At 31.9% G+C, this 12,527-nt stretch overlaps 1 long non-coding RNA gene across 1 annotated transcript; it reads left to right on the forward strand.

Moving 5' to 3' along the window:
- Positions 1–10,769: 10,769 nt before the first annotated feature.
- On the forward strand, positions 10,770–11,610 carry LOC141525630 (uncharacterized). The gene is made up of 4 exons (XR_012478876.1): positions 10,770–10,831; positions 10,977–11,093; positions 11,188–11,350; positions 11,445–11,610. It is a non-coding gene; the product is annotated as an uncharacterized LOC141525630 (long non-coding RNA).
- The last annotated feature ends 917 nt before the right edge of the window (positions 11,611–12,527 follow it).

Here is a 12,527-nt window from a genome sequence, read left to right on the forward strand (position 1 = left end):
AGAATCTGTAAAGCATTCTGCGGTGCAATATCAAATAACCGATCAAGAGAATCGCTGAAATTTTTTTCAACTAATAGTTGAGCTGATCTTTTTCGAGCTTTATTCACTTGAGTTTTTTGCCAATCTTTGTACAATTTTTCAATTTTTACGATTGTATTATGTGAGTTGTTTGCAGGCAATGAAAAATTATTCCACACCTTACTAACCTCAAAAAGAACAAGTTTAGCACTTTTGCGGATAATTCGTTTTTCTGTTCTATGTTTGTAGAAAAACAAACATAAAACGTCACGATTCATCGGTAATTTTAAATTATTTAAATTTTTCGATTCGAAGCCAACTAAGTTGATGTATTTTCTTTGATTAGTTTAACTAGACATTGTTTTTTTTTTCCAAAAAGTATAATTGTTGTTATTACATAAATAACTCTTAAAAAACCAACCTCAATTGAAGACTAATTAAAACGAAAGACAATAGAGTTCAATAATTGGCGTTCTCCCGCGGAAAATTTATTAATTAAGCGATAATACAATAAATGCTTACAGGGCGTTAAATGCGAATTCCTTAGGATAATTTGAATTTAAATTTGAATATTGGCAGCAATAACAACTTAATTTTTATAAAATACACATAGTTCAATGCAAATATTAATATTTATAGAAACATAAACATAAAATATTGAGAATTGATTTTTGTGTAATAATTTTTCTGGGTTAAATTGCGATTAATTGATATTGAAAAGGAAACATATTTCTTTAGAGTCTAAATATATAATCAAAACTATAAAAAACTTTTTTATCTGTTTTATTTGCAAAGTAATTATAAATTTATTATCATCATTATTTAATCTAATCGTGTATATTTCATCATAAACCATAATTATAATAATCTAGTCATAGTAAACAACTTGAAGGAGGGTTCTATTTCACAAATTCTTATTGTAGTTCTTCTGATTCTTACTGGATTTTAGTGAACAATTTTTGATCTAGGAACTGCAGACAGTATATAAAGTTTACCAAGCATAAATTTGTAAAAAATTGAATGTATTTTATATTTATTATTAATTTTTTTATATATATTATTGATATACTACATGATAAAGATGAAAAATCATAAAAATAGAATTTGTTGAGCCTGTAACTTTTAACCATCAATAATACGAAAAATCTCACCTATACAATTTTGTTGCAAATTCGATATACTAAAAAATTTACACTAAATTTTTTGTTCTATCATCGATAGTTCAATTGAAAAAAGTGAAAAATAAAAACAAAACTTTGTAGGTCTGTAGCTTTTTTGTTATTGATTATACAAAAAAATTGTTAAGAACTTTGTTATAGAGCAACAAACGAACTACAAAATTGCCATTTAATTTTTTTTTATCTCCAATAGTTTGACTGTTAAATGCAAAAAACGTAAAATTTTCAAAAAATTCAAATTTCAAAGATCCGTAAAAACTTAAATAATGACGATTGATTTTTGACTCAATGAAATTTTTTCTCAGAAATTTAATGCTTAAAAAGGTCCAATCATTCATTTTATCAAAAAAAATTTTCTTCACAGCTTGCAGGGTAAAATATTGTTTAAACCCGTACTTTCCATGTTATTTATATGGGAAAACTTAAAGTTTGATGGAGGAGCTCTTAAAATTGAAATTAAGAGCTGGCCTTTTGACAGAATTTTTGTTTAGACATATCCTATCATATTTTGGGCTAAGAGTGAAAAAAAAAATATCGTCTTTTTTTGGCACACCCTAATACATACACACACACATATATACATACAGACATGCAGACATAGTGACACCCTCGCGGAAATAATCAGGGAAACTTCCTAGGACCTCAAAACGTCGAGATCTGATGAAAACTCGATTTTCGAAAAACGGGGTAAAACCAATAACTTCCCGATTTTTGAAAATTTTCAATTTTTTTAGCGGCAAGTTAATAAGTTCTAGAACATTATTGTCTCTTAAAAACGTGTTTTTTTCAATATTGAAACAAGAAATCTACCGATCCATGTCGGTCGTGGCCAAATGGCGCTTTTTTTAATTCTTCCTCTTAAATTAAATAAATCACTAGCTGAAATTGATGAGATTTTCTTATTGATTAAAAAAAATCTCCTTCACAAATTACTGAAATATAGATTATAAATAATAAATTCAGACCAAATTAAAATAAACTGAAGAAATCCTCAAATTTTAGTCATGTTCCCACTTCGCATGGAATCCATCCTATGTTGAATTGAACAAGAAATTTGATCGAATTCAAATTAGTAAAAATTAATTTATTTAAGATAAAAATCAGTATCTTTTATTTGTAAGTAAATAATTTCATTATCTAAATCAACTATGCATCGTTCAGAGGAGAGTCAAAATCGCAATTTTCATTTTGATGATCGCTACGTAAGCAATATACCAACTTATGAAGAAGCTTCGTTCACTCGTTATTTATTGATAAAATAAAAGCTATTCGATGGCTCAAATGGAAGTTAATTTTATTAATAGATGTAACAAACTGCAAGAAAAAATATACTGACAAGAATTTCTTTTCAGAATAAATACATCTAGTTTTTATAAATTATGATTATTTTTTAATTATTTATTTACAATATGATGTAACTCTTGAGCGATAATCACCTTTTTTTAGATTCAACTGTATAGTCCAGGATTTTGTGTTGAATTTTTGTAACAGAATGTTTAATGAGATACTAATGTATCCATCAAAATGAACGCAATAGTAAAATTTTTTTAGGAGTATGAGAAATTTTCATCTGAAAATTTTACGTCTGTATGCAAATTCAGCCTAATGAAATATGCCTTTACAGGCTTTTTACAAAAATTCATTTATAAATTTGATATTGACTTTTCATATATTGTTTTTTTATGCAAAAAGTTACGATAGCATGAAATATTATATGATTATTATAATAGCATTTTTTTTTGCTTTCATAATTGAAGTCATGTAGATATTATTTTCAATAACCTGATCCATCAATCAGTCTTTGCCAATCGTTAAGAAATATTTGTATCTGAATGAAGGGAACTAGGGAGTCTAAATGGCCATACAAGATGTCTTAAATGTGGGTGACCGCTGGCTATCAAAAAGCTGGAATTATTGAATTGACTATCTTGTTTGCATAACGACAAGCAAGACTGGTTTCATCCCTTAATAAAGCGACATTTATCAATGGTTGACCCTATGGTGATCTTTAGCTTACCCTTTTTTTACGAAACTACTGGTCTATATTATTGTTGCTGAGCAGCATGAGGTAATAAAAATTGACCTTTCATGAAATAAATTGATTTCTTGGATTACACAATTAATTCGTCAAGACAGTTTACTCTATTAACTTGTTAATATTTTAAAATCACAAATTAATATCGATAAATAAAAATAAAAAGTTATGTGTAAAATCCGATAAATTCCAGAAATTGGTTTGAGGAACAATTTTTCTTTTAAAAATCAGTATTTGTATCGAAGATTGAAATTCCATGAATAAATTTTCAATTATCTTATGAACAACGCATTTGTTTATGATAATTTTTTAAACAATAAGAGATACAAATTTTAAAAAATTATTCTTATGTAGCTTCGGACAACATAAAAACGGATCATCAACATTTTTTCGACGGGGATCTATTCTAAAGCCTTTTAAAAATCGTTTCAAGAGAGGAAAAAAACCTCCAATTTATAGTTTAACAATTATCACACTTGCAATGTAAATGTTGAAGCAGAAAAAATTATTAATTAACTATTGCATCATTAATTGAAAAATTGGGAAAAAAATGTTTTTCAAGCAGATGGCTGTTCATTTATTCATCCAGTCAGTCTCTGATTTTTTTAATTTCTTAAATTTTATATTCAATAGGTTAAAGTAACTTTTATTAATAAAGTGTCCAAAGTAGGCGCGGCTTACGCAAGCCAGAGCACTCGTTTTCGGCTGTATTTTCATCCTTCTGGAAAAATTATAAATATGGATCTTACAGTTCCGAAATTCGGGCCTTTTTTAAGAGAATTTTCTCCTCTTTTCTAATCTTTTGGGAAATTTTTGAATTCTTCGTTAATTTTTAAGATATTTGCAGAAAACTAAACCCTTTTTTTTTAGTTAATTGTTAACAACTTTAGCAACTCTTGCAAGCGGAACTTTACTTTTTTTAAAAATCATCTAGATGCAATTTCAAATCGAATAACACCTCAATTATTAGATAATTTCGAGGAGTGCTGAAAAAAGTTCACCAAAAACACACTTGTTGACTAGACTACATACCCTATGTTACGTCTTAATACCCACGCCTAAAAAGTGAAAGGTGCGCAGAATAGGTTGTACACAAAAACGTAACGACGTAATTCGTTTAGTAGATTTTACTCTTCATATTTTTTTCATACTGGAGGGCCTTATGTGAAAATCGATTCTTAAGGAGTTAAATCCAAAAATTTATTTTGATTTTTTTAGATTTTTCAAAATCTGCCGGTCCGAATCGGTCCTAATCGTGTTTAAAATCTAAGTTTTGCTGAGCCCTTTCAAATGGCACCAATCTCGATGAAATCGGTCGAACTGTTTCAAAATTATAGGAGGTCTACATACTTACACACACATGCACACACACACACACACACACACATACGTCGAGTCGAGTTTGCTGTGTCCCGCATCGGGCGCCTCCTTAGGTGGCGGGTAGGAAAAAGCCCGACACATCTGCCTGCCAGATATATATTAGGTACTGAGGAAATAAAAATACTCGGGGTGGACCAAAATCTAGCAACAAAACGATATGGAAACGTCACAAGACTTTCAAACATCGTTTACAGTACAGAGGATGGATACATCAGTGCCAGCGAGGTAAGGTGTTCAAACGGGCCTGAACTCGTCGTTATCAAGCGACCGTTTGGACAGCGGGGTGTACTTCATGGCTCCGCTGTCTAGAAATGCTACACGGGGCACGAAAACAGCCGAGATGGAAGAGAACGGATAACCGAGCAACGTTTCTATAAAGAGGGTAGGACCTATTGCTCCCGTCAATATTCATGCTTACCGAGAAAGGATCAACTGTTTATCGACCGTCACCGGCCAACAATTGCCGATGGAACGACTCGGTAGCAAGATCGAAGAGTAAGTTGATTTGGCGACTCCAAGGACTGCCAACATGATCGAAGACTGGACTGTATCCGAAGAATACAGTGGCATTGATCATCAGTTTGTGACATATACCGTTGGACTGGCATCTGCTTCAGCTTTACAACGCGACCTTTCTAAGCGGAAGTGGAATGCCAGGAAGCTTGATATGGAGGCACTGCAAGAGTCACTCACACGAAGCTGGTCTACTCTGCAAAACAACCCGATCCCAAACACCCGCAGTGAGACTGAAAAAACAGTGCTAAATACGATGAAAGAAATTGCTAGCTTATGTGACACCTGTATGCCGTGGCTAAAAAACCGGGGTTTGTACAGGCTAGCATACTGGTCGTCACCAGACATAGCAGAACTTCGAAAATAATGCCACAAACTACATCGGCTAGCAACGAGAGCTGCGAAACGTTTCCCTAATGAAGATCGACATTCGAGCGAGTACAAGCCAGCCAAAAAGGACTTAAACCGGGCCATCAAAGCAAGCAAAGCGAAATTGTGGCAAGAGATCTGTAACGACCTTGACAAAGACATCTGGGGTAAAGCCTACGAAATTGTCGTCAGACAATTTGGAAAGGCTTCACCAGAAGCGCCGAAATCACCTGCTTTAATGAGCAGCATCGTAGTAGAGCTGTTTCCCAAACTTTTACCACGGGAAAGAAGATATCATACGTAAAACAGTGTAACACTTTTCACAACCAGGGAACTACAGAATGCGGCGAAGACTCTCAAGACAAGAAAAGCACCTGGCTCTCATGGTGTCCCGGCATCGGTGATCAAGATTGTAGCTCTGGAATACTCAGATATACTACTGAACACTTACAACGCATGCCTAGCCACCGGCACGTTTCCAACGGCTTGGAAGCGGCAGAGATTGGTTCTGTTAGACAAAGGTAAAGTAGCCCTGTAAGACCTTCGTCGTTCAGACCACTCTTCATGCTTGACATTGCAGGAAAACTGATCTAAAAGCTCATACAGGGAAGAGTAGGCAACGATATTGATCGTACTGGAGGCTTTGCTACAAACCAACATGGCTTTCGAAAAGGACGATCGACAAACGGCGCGATTTAGAAAGTCGTAGGAGCAGCGAGAGATGAATGGTCTGGTAGCCTCAAAGCTCGCAAGGTGTTTTGTCCTCATACCAGACATCCAAAACGCCTTCAACAGCGCAAATTAGGGTTACATCCTAGATGCCTTGGAGCACAAATTTGACGCGAAGCCAGTTAATGTGCCAATAGTAGATGACTATCTCGACAATAGAACGCCGATAGCGGAAACGACGAAAGGTTCACAAGAACATGACATAGCGGCTGGCGTGCCGCAAGATTCAATCATGGGGCCCGACCTATGAAACACGAATTATGATGAACTCCTGAAAATCCAGTTGCCAAAACAAGTGCAACTCACGAGCTTCGCGGACGACGTCGTAGCTACGATAGTAGTAAACAGCGCCGAGGAGGCAGAACTACTGGTTCGACAAACCATTGACGCCGAAATTGGCTTGAGAAACATCACCTGAAACTCGCCAAGCAGAAAACCGAGATCGTCGTCTTGGCTCGACAAAAGTGGTCCCCAAAACCTTTCGTCGTCAACATGGGTAGGACAACATTGATATCTACAAGGGCACTGCGTTATTTAGAAGTAGTGATCGACGAAAAGCTGTCTTTCCGAGAACACTTCGAAAACGCGTGCGCGAAAGCTAACAAGACAGTATCGAATCTGTCGGAAATCATGACCAACACGGTGAGATCACAAACCAGAAAAAGTAAGGTTCTTCTAGAAGTATTCCACTCGTTATTATTTCACGGAGCGGAGATATGGGCAGAAGACCTTAAACAGAAGGTCTATTAGCGCAAGATAGCGGGAGTGCAACGACGAGGAGCGCTCAGAGTCAGCTGTGCCTACCGCACGGTCTCAGAAGCAGTCGTATTGGTCATAGCAGAAGCCGCACCAATCGACTTACTAGCATTCGAGAGGGTGAAAATCTACGATGTCAAAAAAAAATGGCGACAACTCTAAGGAGGTAAAAGCAAAGAAAGACGGAAACGCTGCACGAGTGACAGGACCGATGGGCAACCGGGAAAACAGGCAGATGGACGGCATGCCTGATTCTGAACATAAACGTCTGGCTTTCTCGGAAGCACGGAGAAACGGACATGTCCTGACCCAGCTATTGACAGGACATGGTCATTTCAATGCCTATCTTTTCAAGATGGTTTTGCACAGTACACCAACGTGCAAATACTGCCCAGACAAAATTGACAGTGCCGAACACAAGTTTTTCGAATGTGATCGATGGAAGGACTACAGAAGCAGCACTGAAGAAAGTATTGGCACAACGCTCTCTCCTGAGAGTTTGGTAACCTGCATAATCAAAAAGGAAGATAACTAGTCAGCTGTCGCAGCCTATGCCCAGCGCCTTTTAAAGGACAAAACCGCAGAAAGAACTTATAACCAGGAGTAAGCGTCGTGAGACGAAACACGGAAAGGATTGGAGCAATGCTAACGCGGTTTCGATCCAGTCTTCCTTAAAACATTTATGGGGAAAGAAAAGAAGAGTTTTTAGTAGTTGGTAAAAATCACACACTACCGACTATCATCTTTCAATGATTGCGGTGTCTTTGGAAGATTTTTTTCGCTTCTCTATGGAAAAAAAAAAAAAAAAAAAAAAAAAAAGAACACACACAGGTAATATACTACTACTTTTGGTATTTGTGTTTTATATGAGCCGTTATCAAGTTATCTATTTACGTCAACGAAAGACCAATTTTTTGGAAGAGCTCCGTTCATCTATTGCTTATCCATATAAAAAATAAAACAAATAAAGTTAGATAGTTTTTGTGTTATTCGAGAGTGTATATATTGAGCTGAATAAAGTTTTCATCAATATCTATAAAAATTTATGTGTGAAACAATAATAAGTACTTGCTTACTTTAAGCGCCAGAACCAGAATGATTCTTGAAGTATATTAAAAATTATCTTATGGGACTAGAATAATCTTGAAAGTTTATCAATTCATTCCATTATAGAAAAGCACGGTGGGCTTTGACATCAATTATTTTAGATGATTGCAATTGTAGAGCTATGATGATTTATTCCAATCGATTTATTATTAATTTAATCGAAAACAATTTGAAACTATTTTACACTTTTCAGATCGATTTAGAATGGAAACATGTTCTTTAGTTTTCTAAAATTTTCAGTTTGATGGAAAATTAGAAGGATTTGATTGTAATATTTTACTTAATTCAAAGGAAGGATAATTCTTTTTGATATTCTATGAATAATGTAATATATTAAAACTGTAAAATAAGTCACTTTCCGTAGTTTGACGACCCTGATCAGCATTTTAAGTTTAAATTACAAAATTATTGTGTTGTCGTTGATCCTTAATCCGTGTACAAATTTTTAAATCAATCAGAATTCTTATATTCAACAAAAATGACCTTGAAAAATTCTATTACACATATCTAAAAGTACATAAATATATATATGTCGAGTTCACAAATTTATGTTAATAGAAATTAAATCAAAACCTATTTTGATTTGTTTTTCTATGATTAGTCATCCTGTTAGTATTCAAACTATTAGATTTCTCCTTTTGTAGCAATTTTCAACCTATCGGATCTCATTACAGGGCAAGTAAAACACTATAAGAAACTAGTGGGTGCCAATAGGTTGAATTCATAATATTTTGCAAACTCAATAAAAAGGCCAGCAAAGCGGGTTATCATGGCTAAGTGCATATAATTTTTTTATCTAAAGTAAGGAACTTAAAATTTATGAATTGCATTTTTTGTTAAGTACGTACTAAACGGAATAAATTAACGAGAATAATAGTTCAATTATTGCATGTCTTCACTTGTTAGTATGTTTAAGACGTACTTCAACACAAAAATTAATTTAAAATTCAGATTAAAAAGAAAACGGTAAAAACATTTGAAACCCTCTCTTCATAAATCAATTGAGGAGCTGATTTTCAAATGGGTACCTTTTCATATTTTAAGAGAACAGTTTTTTGATCGTTTAAATATTAAGTACTTCGATAATTATAAAGATTTCTAAATGAAAATCGAAATGTAGCTTTATAACCGATGAAAATTTGTTGCTAAATTAATAAAGTTCAATAAAAATATTTGTAGTTGAAGATAGCCAGTTTTTTGTCTCGATTAATCAAAAATGAAAAGATACCCTTTTGAAACTCAACTCCTCAATTCTTTATTGATTAAAGTTGTCAATACATAATTCATTAATTATTTGTATGGCTATGCATGTGTTGAAACCTATAAAAATTTGCTATATTTGCATAAATTTACATATTCTTATATTGCGCATTTACTTGTGAATGGAATTTTTATCCCTATTGTCGAGAAAGAATGAGTGGAGAAACCAGAAAAGAATTCTTCACACTCCTCAAACAGCAGAAAAAAAAAACTTCGCGGATTATTATTTCACACAGTAGTCAGTAACATGTTAAATATTCAATCATTTGCTGTAATTATATCGCGGCAGAATTTGAATTTCAGACTGAAGATAGGATTCTGCCGAAAACCGTAGTATTGATTTGAAAGTTGAGATTACTGCAAAATTTTTTTTTAAATTAAAAATAATATTGGATATATATATATATATAAACTATCGAACCAATATTATTTTTGAGCTATACTCGATTAGTTAGATAATATTGTAGCAACATTCCGACTTAATTTTAATGTGAGGACCAATGCAATGGATACATTTCGATGAAATCGACCTAAAAATTCGATACATACTAACGATCGTTTGAAATTCGAAAATATGGTTTCGTACCTTCTCCTGACAAGCTATTTTTAAAAGACTTAAAAATTTTTTCTCATAATTAAAACTGTAATTTTCTCGATTTTTTTGGGTTTTTGAGATTTTTTTTTTAATTTTAAAACGTCATTGGGAGAAAATTTCAGATTCAAACTCAATGAAACAAAGTACATAAAAATCATACTCAATCTAAATCTAAAAAAAGCGCCATTCGGCCACACCTGATATGGATGGGTAGATTTCCTAGATGAATGTTGAAAAAAATACGTAATTAAAAAGCAAAATACTCCAATAATTTTCTTTTATTTTGAGGGCGAATCTGTGTTTTAAAATATATTTTTAAATGCTCTAAAAAGTTTCATGAATTTAATATTATTTTATTAATATTATTTTATTCAGCAAAAGATGACATATTTTATGAATGATATCCATCGCTATGTCAAGCAAGTAAAGGTTACTTTTACTTAATTATACTTTAAACATATTTCTATTATAAAATTATCTAATAGTAAATTTTATTTTTCTCTCTTATATTTGATTTACCTGATGCAATTCAATCCTCTGTGCTAAATCTTCTTGATGATTATTAATACACATCATGTATCTTATTAGGTTTCCTTCAATTAAAAAGTGAAATCAATAAAAAAACAAAAGTATTAATTAATCTATAAAACTAATCCAACGCTTTTAAGAAAAAAGTATTTCAATAAACTAATAAATTTCTATTGCTTCTACTTTATTGGAACTAAGTGTTTAACAGCAATGGACAATGACCGATAATAAAGTATCAGTTGCCAAAAAGATTGATGTATTCCGTGATGATGAAGGAGAAACAAATAATGAAGATCAAGCAGAGACTTTAAAACTTTCTACATTGGAATTGTTTAAAGATATTACTCCATCGACGTCCACTATGTAACTATATACTATTATTATTACCATATCAAAATTATTGCATGCTATTAATATAAAATAGTTTTATCAACTAATAATACAATAATACTAAAAATGATAATTATACTAATTAATATAATAATAACAATAATATTTATAATTTCAGTTAAATTATCGGGAAAATCGATGAAATTATTGCTCCAAAATCTGTCACTTATAAAGGTACAGATGAACAGGGTCTTGGATTGAAGTTTGTCATATGCAATGATGAGGGTGTCAGTTTGTAAGTTTTGGTCTGGAACGAAGACATTGAAAGATTTATTAATTCGATCACAATTCGTTCGGTATAAATCTAACAAAATCGTGATATTTTATAGTCCTTACAACCATGGTAATGTCAGTGTAGAATTGGTTATACAATCCAACACCGTAATTAACACAATATGTCATTACGTCTAGCAGAAGTGATACCTGTTGTTGAAGAGGATTATCCTCTTATTACTATTGAACAAGGTGAACAATACTTAAAGAAAAAAATCCGTATGTATATAATTGATCATTGACATCTTTTATCTAATATTATTCATCTTGTATTTACATGCTATTTATGACATTTTAATAATTTTATGTATAGGTATACAAGGTTATGTGAAAATAAATTTTAATACTGTTAAGATAAAAGGCGAAAATTCGTTTATTTGCTGTGGATCATTTTCTTCAGAGTCTGGTTTTAAAATTGAAATTAAGATAATTCAGTCCAAAAAAACCATTTAAGAGCCCATTTAGTAAGGGTGACAATATCGAAAATGTTGGTATTATGAATAATTATTTGAGTATGTATTTAATTTTAGTAAATATGGAAATGATTTTTTTTTAATGATAATAATTTATCATTAGATCATGCTACAATAATGTTAAATTCACTCCAGTGAATTCATATCTTCCAAGATATGAAAAAACTTGATGGAAAGAAAATGCCTCTTCCCAAGTTGATTCTGGTGAACAAAAATTAAAATTCCTGAATCAAGATCAATATTTATATAAAAAACAGAAGAAATTCTAAGATTTAAATAATTTACAGTGATTAATTACGCTCTGAAGATATATGCATATTTTACTGAAAATTGAAAAATTACTTACATTTTATGAACTATTATCGGTTATTGATCTTTGTGCTAATAAATTGGAAAAGTTTTCAAATTTTTGAACTTTACTAATATTTGAAAATGTATGTAAATGACCAAATAAAACATGATAACTGACAACAATTCATATTAAAGCTTAAATTAATTCTAAGACCATTAAAAATTTACTTTCGTCATTTTTTGAAAACATTAATTTAAACTAAAGCTATTATATAATTATTTATTCTTAATATTACTTTCTTTAAAGTTCATTTTTATTACTTACATTCTTTTTTTAACCCTTATTAAAAAAAAAGATTTAAAACGATTCAACTTATGCAAAATGTACATCTATATACTTGTCAAGTTGAATCTTTTTTAATAGCTTTGAGCCATTTCAAATTTTTTCAAATCTCTTTTTTTAATCAGGGAAGGTTACAATACATAATTTTGAGTAGACTACAAAATTTTCGTAATAGATCTTTACTTAAAATAAATTCATTGAATTAAAACATAGTATCATATATAATCCACACATAATAATTTACAATTTTAAGCATCTAAGCGTTCTTTAAGTTGTTTTTTTAAGACAT

Source organism: Cotesia typhae, unplaced genomic scaffold (assembly GCF_013202065.1).
Source record: "Cotesia typhae breed Kobodo isofemale line unplaced genomic scaffold, CoteBio_Ctyphae contig_26, whole genome shotgun sequence".
NCBI lineage: Eukaryota > Metazoa > Arthropoda > Insecta > Hymenoptera > Braconidae > Cotesia > Cotesia typhae.